This window comes from Rhipicephalus microplus, unplaced genomic scaffold, assembly GCF_043290135.1.
Source record: "Rhipicephalus microplus isolate Deutch F79 unplaced genomic scaffold, USDA_Rmic scaffold_909, whole genome shotgun sequence".
NCBI classification, from domain to species: Eukaryota; Metazoa; Arthropoda; class Arachnida; order Ixodida; family Ixodidae; genus Rhipicephalus; species Rhipicephalus microplus.
Window position 1 is genome coordinate 15,001 of NW_027465462.1, and position 11,601 is coordinate 26,601.

Here is an 11,601-nt window from a genome sequence, read left to right on the forward strand (position 1 = left end):
ACAGTTTTCCCGGTGGTGCCGCACCCGGGCTCGCCCCGGCTGACGCGGTTTCGTGCCGCCCCGGCAGACGCGGTTTTCGCGCCGCCCCGGCTGACGCGGTTTCGTGCCGCCCCGGCAGACGCGGTTTTTTGCCGCCCCGGCAGACGCGTTTTTTTTTTCTTTCGCCCCGGCTGACGCAGTTTTCGCGCCGCCCCGGCAGACGCGGTTTTCGCGCCGCCCCGGCAGACGCGGTTTTTTGCGCCGCCCCGGCTGACGCAGTTCGGACTTGGCACTTTTCGGCTGTGCCTGGCTGGCGGCCCACTCACTCGATCGCCATGTCTGTTTGCCACAGTTTTCCCGGTGGTGCCGCACCCGGGCTCGCCCCGGCTGACGCGGTTTCGTGCCGCCCCGGCAGACGCGGTTTTCGCGCCGCCCCGGCTGACGCGGTTTCGTGCCGCCCCGGCAGACGCGGTTTTTTGCCGCCCCGGCAGACGCGTTTTTTTTTTCTTTCGCCCCGGCTGACGCAGTTTTCGCGCCGCCCCGGCAGACGCGGTTTTCGCGCCGCCCCGGCAGACGCGGTTTTTTGCGCCGCCCCGGCTGACGCAGTTCGGACTTGGCACTTTTTGGCTGAGCCTGGCTGGCGGCCCACTCACTCGATCGCCATGTCTGTTTGCCACAGTTTTCCCGGTGGTGCCGCACCCGGGCTCGCCCCGGCTGACGCAGTTTTCGCGCCGCCCCGGCTGACGCGGTTTCGTGCCGCCCCGGCAGACGCGGTTTTTTGCGCCGCCCCGGCTGACGCGGTTTTTTGCCGCCCCGGCTGACGCAGTTCGGACTTGGCACTTTTCGGCTGTGCCTGGCTGGCGGCCCACTCACTCGATCGCCATGTCTGTTTGCCACAGTTTTCCCGGTGGTGCCGCACCCGGGCTCGCCCCGGCAGACGCGTTTTTTTTTTTTCTTTCGCCCCGGCTGACGCAGTTTTCGCGCCGCCCCGGCTGACGCGGTTTCGTGCCGCCCCGGCAGACGCGGTTTTTTGCGCCGCCCCGGCTGACGCGGTTTTTGCCGCCCCGGCTGACGCAGTTCGGACTTAGCACTTTTTGGCTGAGCCTGGCTGGTGGCCCACTCACTCGATCGCCATGTCTGTTAGCCACAGTTTTCCCGGTGGTGCCGCACCCGGGCTCGCCCCGGCTGACGCAGTTTTCGCGCCGCCCCGGCTGACGCGGTTTCGTGCCGCCCCGGCAGACGCGGTTTTCGCGCCGCCCCGGCTGACGCGGTTTTTGCCGCCCCGGCTGACGCAGTTCGGACTTAGCACTTTTCGGCTGTGCCTGGCTGGCGGCCCACTCACTCGATCGCCATGTCTGTTTGCCACAGTTTTCCCGGTGGTGCCGCACCCGGGCTCGCCCCGGCTGACGCAGTTTTCGCGCCGCCCCGGCTGACGCGGTTTCGTGCCGCCCCGGCAGACGCGGTTTTCGCGCCGCCCCGGCTGACGCGGTTTCGTGCCGCCCCGGCAGACGCGGTTTTTTGCCGCCCCAGCTGACGCAGTTCGGACTTAGCACTTTTTGGCTGAGCCTTGCTGGCGGCCCACTCACTCGATCGCCATGTCTGTTTGCCACAGTTTTCCCGGTGGTGCCGCACCCGGGCTCGCCCCGGCAGACGCGTTTTTTTTTTTCTTTCGCCCCGGCTGACGCAGTTTTCGCGCCGCCCCGGCAGACGCGGTTTTCGCGCCGCCCCGGCAGACGCGGTTTTTTGCGCCGCCCCGGCTGACGCGGTTTTTTGCCGCCCCGGCTGACGCAGTTCGGACTTGGCACTTTTTGGCTGAGCCTGGCTGGCGGCCCACTCACTCGATCGCCATGTCTGTTTGCCACAGTTTTCCCGGTGGTGCCGCACCCGGGCTCGCCCCGGCTGACGCAGTTTTCGCGCCGCCCCGGCAGACGCGGTTTCGTGCCGCCCCGGCAGACGCGGTTTTTTGCGCCGCCCCGGCTGACGCGGTTTTTTGCCGCCCCGGCTGACACGGTTCGGACTTTGCACTTTTCGGCTGTGCCTGGCTGGCGGCCCACTCACTCGATCGCCATGTCTGTTTGCCACAGTTTTCCCGGTGGTGCCGCACCCGGGCTCGCCCCGGCAGACGCGTTTTTTTTTTTTTTTTCTTTCGCCCCGGCTGACGCAGTTTTCGCGCCGCCCCGGCTGACGCGGTTTCGTGCCGCCCCGGCAGACGCGGTTTTTTGCGCCGCCCCGGCTGACGTGGTTTTTGCCGCCCCGGCTGACGCAGTTCGGACTTTGCACTTTTTGGCTGAGCCTGGCTGGCGGCCCACTCACTCGATCGCCATGTCTGTTTGCCACAGTTTTCCCGGTGGTGCCGCACCCGGGCTCGCCCCGGCAGACGCGTTTTTTTTTTTTCCTTCGCCCCGGCAGACGTGGTTCCCCCCCCCCCCTCCGTCTTTCTTTTTGTTTTTTTTTTTCGCCGCGGCTGAAGTGGATTTTTCGGTGCCTCGACGCCCCGGTAGTCGCGGTTTTTCCGTTTCCGCACGGCCCCGGCTGACGCTGCTCGGTCACAGTCGCCTTTTGTGGTGATTGCAGACTTCTTGAGCGCGGGTGTTTTTTTTTTTTGTTGTTGTTGTTGTTTTATTACGCATTCGCTCCAGCAGACGCTGTTTAGACTTTTTGTTTCCTCTTTTATCCTGCGACGAGGTGACGAGGTTTATTCGGTGCCCCGCCGCCCCGGCTGAAGTGATTTTTCCTGTCCCGTGCCGCCCCGGCTGACGCGGTTGGGACTTCGCGTTTGTTCGGCCGCCACGGGTTTTGGCGCACTCGCTCGGTTGCTTGTTGTTGCCACTTGTTGCGAACCCAGGTTTCTTGAGCGAGCGCGGGCGTTTTTTCTTCCTTTCTTTCTTTGTTCTATGTGTTAGCGAATCGGCCTTTAATATCACACGAGGACTCACAACCAACAATTTTCAGTTTGAAGTGTAAAAAATCTGCAGGTGTTGACGTAACTGACTTGCCCCGTACCCTTGAGTACATCCATGAAGTTCTCGTAGTACTACTAAATCGCATTATTCCAAGTGGAGAAATTCCCATAAACTTGCAAACCTCTACACGAAAATCGGTGCGCGTGATAAAGTTGAAAATTATCGTCCGATATCAAATGTGCCTTCTATAACACAAATTCTAGGAAAAAAAAAAAAAAAAACACTTGTTCGCCGTTTTCTGCGCCGTGACTGGCAGCACTCCGGCGAAGCGAAACGGGGTCGATTCGAGCACGATATCGGCGTCTTTCGACGTGCTCGCCGGCGACCGTCGCACGAGTACGTCGCACGAGCGCGTCTGCCGGGGCGCCGTTTGCGAAGCCGACGCAAAAGTGGGAACCGCCGCTCGGATGATCGCCGCTTTCGGCAGAGTGAGTGTTGGCACTCCGGGGAAGCGAAACAGCGTGAATGCGCCCACGAAATCGGCGTATTTTGAAGTGCCCGCCGGCGACCGTCGCACGAGTACGGTAAACCGCGTCAGCCGGGGCGTAGTTCGGGACGCCGACGAAAAAGTGGGAAGCGCAACTCGGATCTTCGCCGTTTTTGCAGGAGTGAGTGGCGGCCCTCCTGCGAGACCAAGAAGCATCGATTCGTGCACGAATTCGGCGCCTTTCGACGTGATCGCCGGCGACCGTCGCTCGAGTAGGGCAAACCGCGTCTGCCGGGGCGGGCTTCGGGACGCCGATGCGAAAGTGGGAAACGCTGCTCGGATGTTCGCCGTTTTTGGCCGAGTGAGTGCTGGCACACGGGCGAAGCCAAACGGGGCCGATTACGGCACGATATCGGCGTCTTTCGACGTGCCCGCCGGCGACCGTCGCACGAGTACGGTAAACCGCGTCAGCCCGGGCGGAGTTCGGGACGCCGATGCGAAAGTGGAGAACGCCGCTCGGATCTTCGCCGTTTTTGGAGGAGTGAGTGGCGGCACTCCGGAGAAGCCAGGGAGCGCCAATTAGCGCACGATATCGGCGTCTTTCGACGCGCTCGCCGGCGACCGTCGCACGAGTAGGGCAAACCGCGTCTGCCGGGGCGGGGTTTACGACGCCGACGCAAAAGTGGGAACCGCCGCTCGGATGTTGGCCGTTTTTGGCAGAGTGAGTGCTGGCACTCCGGCGACGCGAAAGAGCGCGAATGCGCCCACGAAAGTGGCGTATTTGGACGTGCGTGACGGCGACCGCTGCAGGAGTACGAAAAACCACGTCAGCCGGGGCGAGCGACACACGGCGGTCTGGGTGCTTATCGCTGCTATTATAGGGGCACCCCGGCAGACGCAGAAAAAAAAAAAAAATTTTCGACCTTCTTTTTTGCTGGTCGAGCTCGGGTAACCCAGGTCGCAATGGGAGCCGCGCACGAAAGCGGCGTCGCGAGACGCGTTCGCGGTCGCTAGTCGCACGAGCTCGGCAACCGCGTCAGCCGGCGCGGAGTTCGGGATGCCGACGGCTAAGTGGGTACCGCTGCTCGGATGTTCGCCGTTTTTGGCCGAGTGAGTGCTGGCACTCCGGTGAAGCCAAGGAGCGCCAATTCGTGCACGATATCGGCGTCTTTCGACGTGCCCGCCGGCCACCGCCGCACGAGTACGGCAAACCGCGTCTGCCGGGGCGGGGTTCGCGACGCGTACGCAATAGTGGGAACCGTCGCTCGGATGTTCGTCGTCTTTGGCCGAGCGAGTGCTGGCACTCCGGCGAAGCGAAACGGGGCCGATTCGGGCACGATATCGGCGTATTTCGACGTGCTCGCCGGCGACCGTCGCACGAGTACGGCAAAGCGCGTCTGCCGGGGCGAGGTTTGCGACGCCGACGAAAAAGTGGGAAGCGCCGCTCGGATCTTCGCCGTTTTTGCAGGAGTGAGTGGCGGCCCTCCTGCGAGACCAAGAAGCATCGACTCGCGCACGATATCGGTGTCTTTCGACGTGCCCGCCGGCCACCGCCGCACGAGTACGGCAAACCGCGTATGCCGGGGCGGGGTTGGCGACGCCGACGCAAAAGTGGGAACCGCCACTAGGATGTTCGCCGTTTTTGGCAGAGTGAGTGCTGGCACTCCGGCGAAGCGAAAGAGCGCGAATGCGCCCACGAAAGTGGCGTGTTTGGACGTGCTTGACGACGACCACCGCAGGAAAACGAAAAACCACGTCAGCCGGGGCGAGCGACCCATGGCGGTCTGGGTGCTTATCGCTGCTATTATAGGGGCACCCCGGCAGACGCAAAAAAAAAAAAAAAATTTTTTTCGACATTCTTTTTTGCTCGTCGACCTCGGGTGACCCAGGTCGCAGTGGGAGCCGCGCACGAAAGCGGCGTCGCGAGACGGCTTCGCGGTCGCTAGTCGCACGAGCTCGGCAACCGCGTCTGCCGGGGCGGAGTTCGGGACGCCGACGGCTAAGTGGGAACCGCCGCTCGGATGTTCGCCGTTTGTGGCCGAGTGAGTGCTGGCACTCCGGCGAAGCCAAACGGGGCCGATTCCGGCACGATATCGGCGTCTTTCTACGTGCTCGCCGGCGACCGTCGCACGAGTACGGCAAAGTGCGTCTGCCGGGGCGGGGTTTGCGACGCGTACGCAATAGTGAGAACCGTCGCTCGGATGTTCGTCGTCTTTCGCCGAGCCAGTGCTGGCAATCCGGCGAAGCCGAACGGAGCCGATTCGGGCACGATATCGGCGTCTTTCCACGTGCTCGCCGGCGACCGTCGCACGAGTACGGTAAACCGCGTCAGCCGGGGCGGAGTTCGGGACGCCGATGCGAAAGTGGGAAGCGCCGCTCGGATCTTCGCCGTTTTTGGAGGAGTCAGTGGCGGCACTCCGGTGAAGCCAAGGTGCGCCAATTCGCGCACGATATCGGCGTCTTTCGACGTGCCCGCCGGCCACCGTCGCACGAGTACGGCAAACCTCGTCTGCCGGGGCGGGGTTTGCGACGCCGACGCAAAAGTGGGAACCGCCGCTCGGATGTTCGCCGTTTTTGGCAGAGTGAGTGCTGGCACTCCGGCGAAGCGAAAGAGCGCGAATGCGCCCACGAAAGTGGCGTGTTTGGACGTGCTTGACGACGACCACCGCAGGAAAACGAAAAACCACGTCAGCCGGGGCGAGCGACCCATGGCGGTCTGGGTGCTTATCGCTGCTATTATAGGGGCACCCCGGCAGACGCAAAAAAAAAAAAAAATTTTTTTCGACATTCTTTTTTGCTCGTCGACCTCGGGTGACCCAGGTCGCAGTGGGAGCCGCGCACGAAAGCGGCGTCGCGAGACGGCTTCGCGGTCGCTAGTCGCACGAGCTCGGCAACCGCGTCTGCCGGGGCGGAGTTCGGGACGCCGACGGCTAAGTGGGAACCGCCGCTCGGATGTTCGCCGTTTGTGGCCGAGTGAGTGCTGGCACTCCGGCGAAGCCAAACGGGGCCGATTCCGGCACGATATCGGCGTCTTTCTACGTGCTCGCCGGCGACCGTCGCACGAGTACGGCAAAGTGCGTCTGCCGGGGCGGGGTTTGCGACGCGTACGCAATAGTGAGAACCGTCGCTCGGATGTTCGTCGTCTTTCGCCGAGCCAGTGCTGGCACTCCGGCGAAGCCGAACGGAGCCGATTCGGGCACGATATCGGCGTCTTTCCACGTGCTCGCCGGCGACCGTCGCACGAGTACGGTAAACCGCGTCAGCCGGGGCGGAGTTCGGGACGCCGATGCGAAAGTGGGAAGCGCCGCTCGGATCTTCGCCGTTTTTGGAGGAGTCAGTGGCGGCACTCCGGTGAAGCCAAGGTGCGCCAATTCGCGCACGATATCGGCGTCTTTCGACGTGCCCGCCGGCCACCGTCGCACGAGTACGGCAAACCTCGTCTGCCGGGGCGGGGTTTGCGACGCCGACGCAAAAGTGGGAACCGCCGCTCGGATGTTCGCCGTTTTTGGCAGAGTGAGTGCTGGCACTCCGGCGAAGCGAAAGAGCGTGAATGCGCCCACGAAAGTAGCGTATTTGGACGTGCTTGACGGCGACCGCCGCAGGAGTACGAAAAACCACGTCAGCCGGGGCGAGCGACCCACGGCGGTCTGGGTGCTTATCGCTGCTATTATAGGGGCACCCCGGCAGACGCAGAAAGAAAAAAAAAAATGGGGACATGGCGTGCGTCACCGTGCGGCTTCGCAGCGTTGCCGAAGTCGCCGAGCCCTTCGACTGAGCCGAACGGCGGACAGGGAACGTTGGTCGGCCGTTCTAACCTGTCGGTGCCACGCCGAGACGTCGTTAAGGAAAACCGCGTCGTGGGCCTCTACGACGCCGTCGAGTCGTTGTACGTTTGGTGTCCAGCGTGTCGGCGGCGAGTAGCGGACACGTCGTTCACGACTTCGGTCTTTCGCAGTCGACGCGAACTTGCGGAGAGTCGTGGTGCCTCACGTTTTCGGCAGAAACCGCGGCGGAATTTTCCCGTGCGTGCGCGCACGACCTCGGTGCTGTGCCGTCAGCGTAGTGTTGCACAAACTCGTGGCCTACCCAAGGTGCGGTACGTTTGCGGCCGTATCCTCGGTGGGAATTTCGTGAGTAGGGTCGCAAATTCTACGACCTCGGCGGGTTTGAGAGCGACGTAGACTTGTGGCACGCTCAACATGCCACACGTTTCGGGGCACACCCGCGGTGAAATTTTCTCGAGTACGCTCGTATTAGGGCCCAAGGAGGTCTGGGTACTTATCGCTGCTATTATGTGGGGGTTCTCGTGAGCGGCGTACGCGAAAGCGACCGGGTGTCTGATATGCGGCGGGCTTCGGCCTCGTCAAGCGTGTCCTCGGGTCTGCTCCAGGGGAATCCACGGCAGTCGTCTGCAGCCTCATCCGCTTGATGCGTTAGGGGCTGGTTGTCGGACGGTGCCGTTTTACCACGATATCGAGGTGTGTTCCGTGTCGTCCTCGGGCGATTCAGATGCGAAAGCGCCGAAGACGCGGGCGTGACCCGTCGTCTGGCGGCTTTGCAGTCTCGGCTCCGTTGCTAGTTCCGGCCGGTCCACCGACAGTGCAGCGGGCTTGGGCAACCCGCACGGCGCGACCGAGTCGATGCAACGAAAAAGAGCGAGCATGAACGTGCTTCTTGCCGCACGGCTCCCACTCGTCTTTCGGGAAGGTTGTGCCGTAGCGAGCTCGAACGCCGTCATCTCGGAGTGCAAAATAAGCGTGTTGGGGCGCCTGAAGGTGGCCTCCGCCGCACACAGACTGCGTCCGGCCCGCCGAGGGCGAGGACGGACGCGCAGTCGAACGATTACCTGGTTGATCCTGCCAGTAATCATATGCTTGTCTCAAAGATTAAGCCATGCATGTCTAAGTACATGCCGAAATAAGGCGAAACCGCGAATGGCTCATTAAATCAGTTATGGTTCCTTAGATCGTTTCTTCCTACTTGGATAACTGTGGCAATTCTAGAGCTAATACATGCAGTGAGCCTGGAGCCCTTTGGGTAACGGGTGCTTTTATTAGACCAAGATCGATCGGGTTTCGGCCCGTATTGTGTGGTGACTCTGGATAACTTTGTGCTGATCGCATGGCCACGAGCCGGCGACGTTTCTTTCAAGTGTCTGCCTTATCAACTTTCGATGGTAGGTTACTTGCTTACCATGGTTGTTACGGGTAACGGAGAATCAGGGTTCGATTCCGGAGAGGGAGCCTGAGAAACGGCTACCACATCCAAGGAAGGCAGCAGGCGCGCAAATTACCCACTCCCGGCACGGGGAGGTAGTGACGAAAAATAACAATACGGGACTCTTTTGAGGCCCCGTAATTGAAATGAGTACACTCTAAATCCTTTAACGAGGATCAATTGGAGGGCAAGTCTGGTGCCAGCAGCCGCGGTAATTCCAGCTCCAATAGCGTATACTAAAGCTGCTGCGGTTAAAAAGCTCGTAGTTGGATCTCAGTTCCAGACGAGTAGTGCATCTACCCGATGCGACGGCTCGGACTGAACATCATGCCGGTTCTTTCTTGGTGCACTTCATTGTGTGCCTCGAGATGGCCGGTGCTTTTACTTTGAAAAAATTAGAGTGCTCAACGCAGGCGAGTCGCCTGAATAAACTTGCATGGAATAATAGAACAAGACCTCGTTTCTGTTCTGTTGGTTTTTGGAATACGAGGTAATGATTAAGAGGGACGGACGGGGGCATTCGTATTGCGGCGCTAGAGGTGAAATTCTTGGACCGTCGCAAGACGAACTACTGCGAAAGCATTTGCCAAGAATGTTTTCATTGATCAAGAACGAAAGTCAGAGGTTCGAAGGCGATCAGATACCGCCCTAGTTCTGACCATAAACGATGCCAACCAGCGATCCGCCTGAGTTACTCAAATGACTCGGCGGGCAGCTTCCGGGAAACCAAAGTATTTGGGTTCCGGGGGAAGTATGGTTGCAAAGCTGAAACTTAAAGGAATTGACGGAAGGGCACCACCAGGAGTGGAGCCTGCGGCTTAATTTGACTCAACACGGGAAAACTTACCCGGCCCGGACACTGGGAGGATTGACAGATTGAGAGCTCTTTCTTGATTCGGTGGATGGTGGTGCATGGCCGTTCTTAGTTGGTGGAGCGATTTGTCTGGTTAATTCCGATAACGAACGAGACTCTAGCCTATTAAATAGGTGCGGGGTTCCCAGCACCTTACAACCTTCTTAGAGGGACAAGCGGCTCCTAGCCGCACGAAACAGAGCAATAACAGGTCTGTGATGCCCTTAGATGTCCGGGGCCGCACGCGCGCTACACTGAAGGAAGCAGCGTGTCTTTATCCCTGTCTGAAAAGACTGGGTAACCCGTGGAACTTCTTTCGTGATTGGGATAGGGGCTTGCAATTGTTCCCCTTGAACGAGGAATTCCCAGTAAGCGCGAGTCATAAGCTCGCGTTGATTACGTCCCTGCCCTTTGTACACACCGCCCGTCGCTACTACCGATTGAATGATTTAGTGAGGTCTTCGGACCGATGTCCGGCGCGGCCTTTCGGTTGCGCCGGTCTGTTGGAAAGATGACCAAACTTGATCATTTAGAGGAAGTAAAAGTCGTAACAAGGTTTCCGTAGGTGAACCTGCGGAAGGATCATTAACGGATTGTGAAGGGTGAGCGCCTCAGCTGCGTCTGCGCCCGACACTTTCTGCCGCTGACCCCGTTTGGACGCGGGGTCGGCTTTTCCCACGGGGCTGCCTGAATGTGGAGCGGCACCCCGTGACAAATTGTTGCGCCCAGCGGACGCCAACACCGCGACCTTGGACGGTCGGCCAGGTGGCGGACGCGGGTACAAACGGCGCAACGCACTCATAGGTCGGCTTTCGACCCGCCACTGCACCGTGGCTCGAAGCGCTCGAAATGCGCGACCCGACCGCTGCGGGACCGCCTAGTACTGTAAACAGGAGCGGCGGAGCGCGAACGGCGAGTCGTGGTTACGTCGGTAGAAGGCGAGGCTGCGCGTTCCCGAAACGCCAGCCGAGTGCCCTCCCGACCGTTCGAGCGTGCAAGAACGAGACCCGACAATCGCGCGGCGACTGCCAAGTACGAGAGGAACGGCACAAGCGTCGGCGGTCGGTCAAGGAACTGGCGATGTGACGGGTCCGCTGTGCACCAGTGCATACCGTCCCGCCGTCCGCGGCAAGCGCCTCCGCGTCCTCGGGTGACGGAGGCTGCCGGTCGGTTCTTGCAGGCGAGGGATCTCGCTGGCACCGGTTCGCGTTGACGCGCGGCCGGTCATGGCACGGCGATGCGACGGCCGAGGTGCGCAGTACTCGATGGAGGAACCGCACGCTCCGATGACCGTCCCGCCCTCCGCGGCGTATGCGTACCGACCGTAATGGTTGCAGCAGCGCCGGCCGGCTTTTGAATTCGCCACACGAAACACGGTGCGAGATCGCGGTTAGGGGAGCGTCGACGTTGCCAGGCGTTTTGCTTGCTGCCGAGGGAAAGGCGGCACGGCCACGTCGCGCTCGTCGCGATTAGCGGGTCTGCGCGCTTTGGGAAGGTGCCGCAACGACTTGCCGAAAGAGGAAGCACGGAAGAACGAGGGACTTGGACGTCCCGACAATTGAACGCACTTGCGGCCAGGCCCTTGCTGGCTTCGTTCTTCCGCCTCGAGTAGGCTCGTACGCGGCTCCGGCGCCGAAAGTGGTCCTTGGCACCGACTTCGGTGGACGTGGGAAGTGCCGCGCAAGTACGGCGCGCCTGGCTCCACCTGTTGGCTAAAGTAGGCAGCCGGATCGGCATTTTGGTGTGCGGTGGCAAACCGTGGATGCGAAAAAAGCTTGTGCGATTTCGTGGAACAAAAAGCGGGGGTCCCCCTTTTTATGCGGAGGAGACCGACCCGCCCGCCGTGGTGAACCGCGACGCCACGGTAAAAACGGGAGAGGCTTGTCGATGGGACCGTGCATCCCGCGCTCCACGGAGGCCGGGAGGCGGCCGCCCGAGGAAATGTGTAGCCGTCGAGGCCCGCATCTGCGTGCACTCTTATCCAAATGGGTGTACCGCAGGCATTTTCTGGTTAGGCGGGCCAATGAGAGCGAGCACACAACGATACCTACGGGTCCGGCTTGGAGAACCGGCTTCGACGCCTCCCGAGTATTTATAGAGGGGTGGACCACGAAAGCACTCGCAAGTAGCGGAAGCGAAACGCCGTCCGAAACACACCGTTT

The 11,601-nt window shown here is 61.1% G+C and overlaps 1 non-coding gene across 1 annotated transcript; it reads left to right on the top strand.

The window, feature by feature from the left end:
- The first annotated feature begins 8,212 nt into the window (after positions 1–8,212).
- Positions 8,213–10,027, top strand: LOC142795851 (small subunit ribosomal RNA). The gene has a single exon (XR_012893358.1). It is a non-coding gene; the product is annotated as a small subunit ribosomal RNA (ribosomal RNA).
- Positions 10,028–11,601: the final 1,574 nt, after the last annotated feature.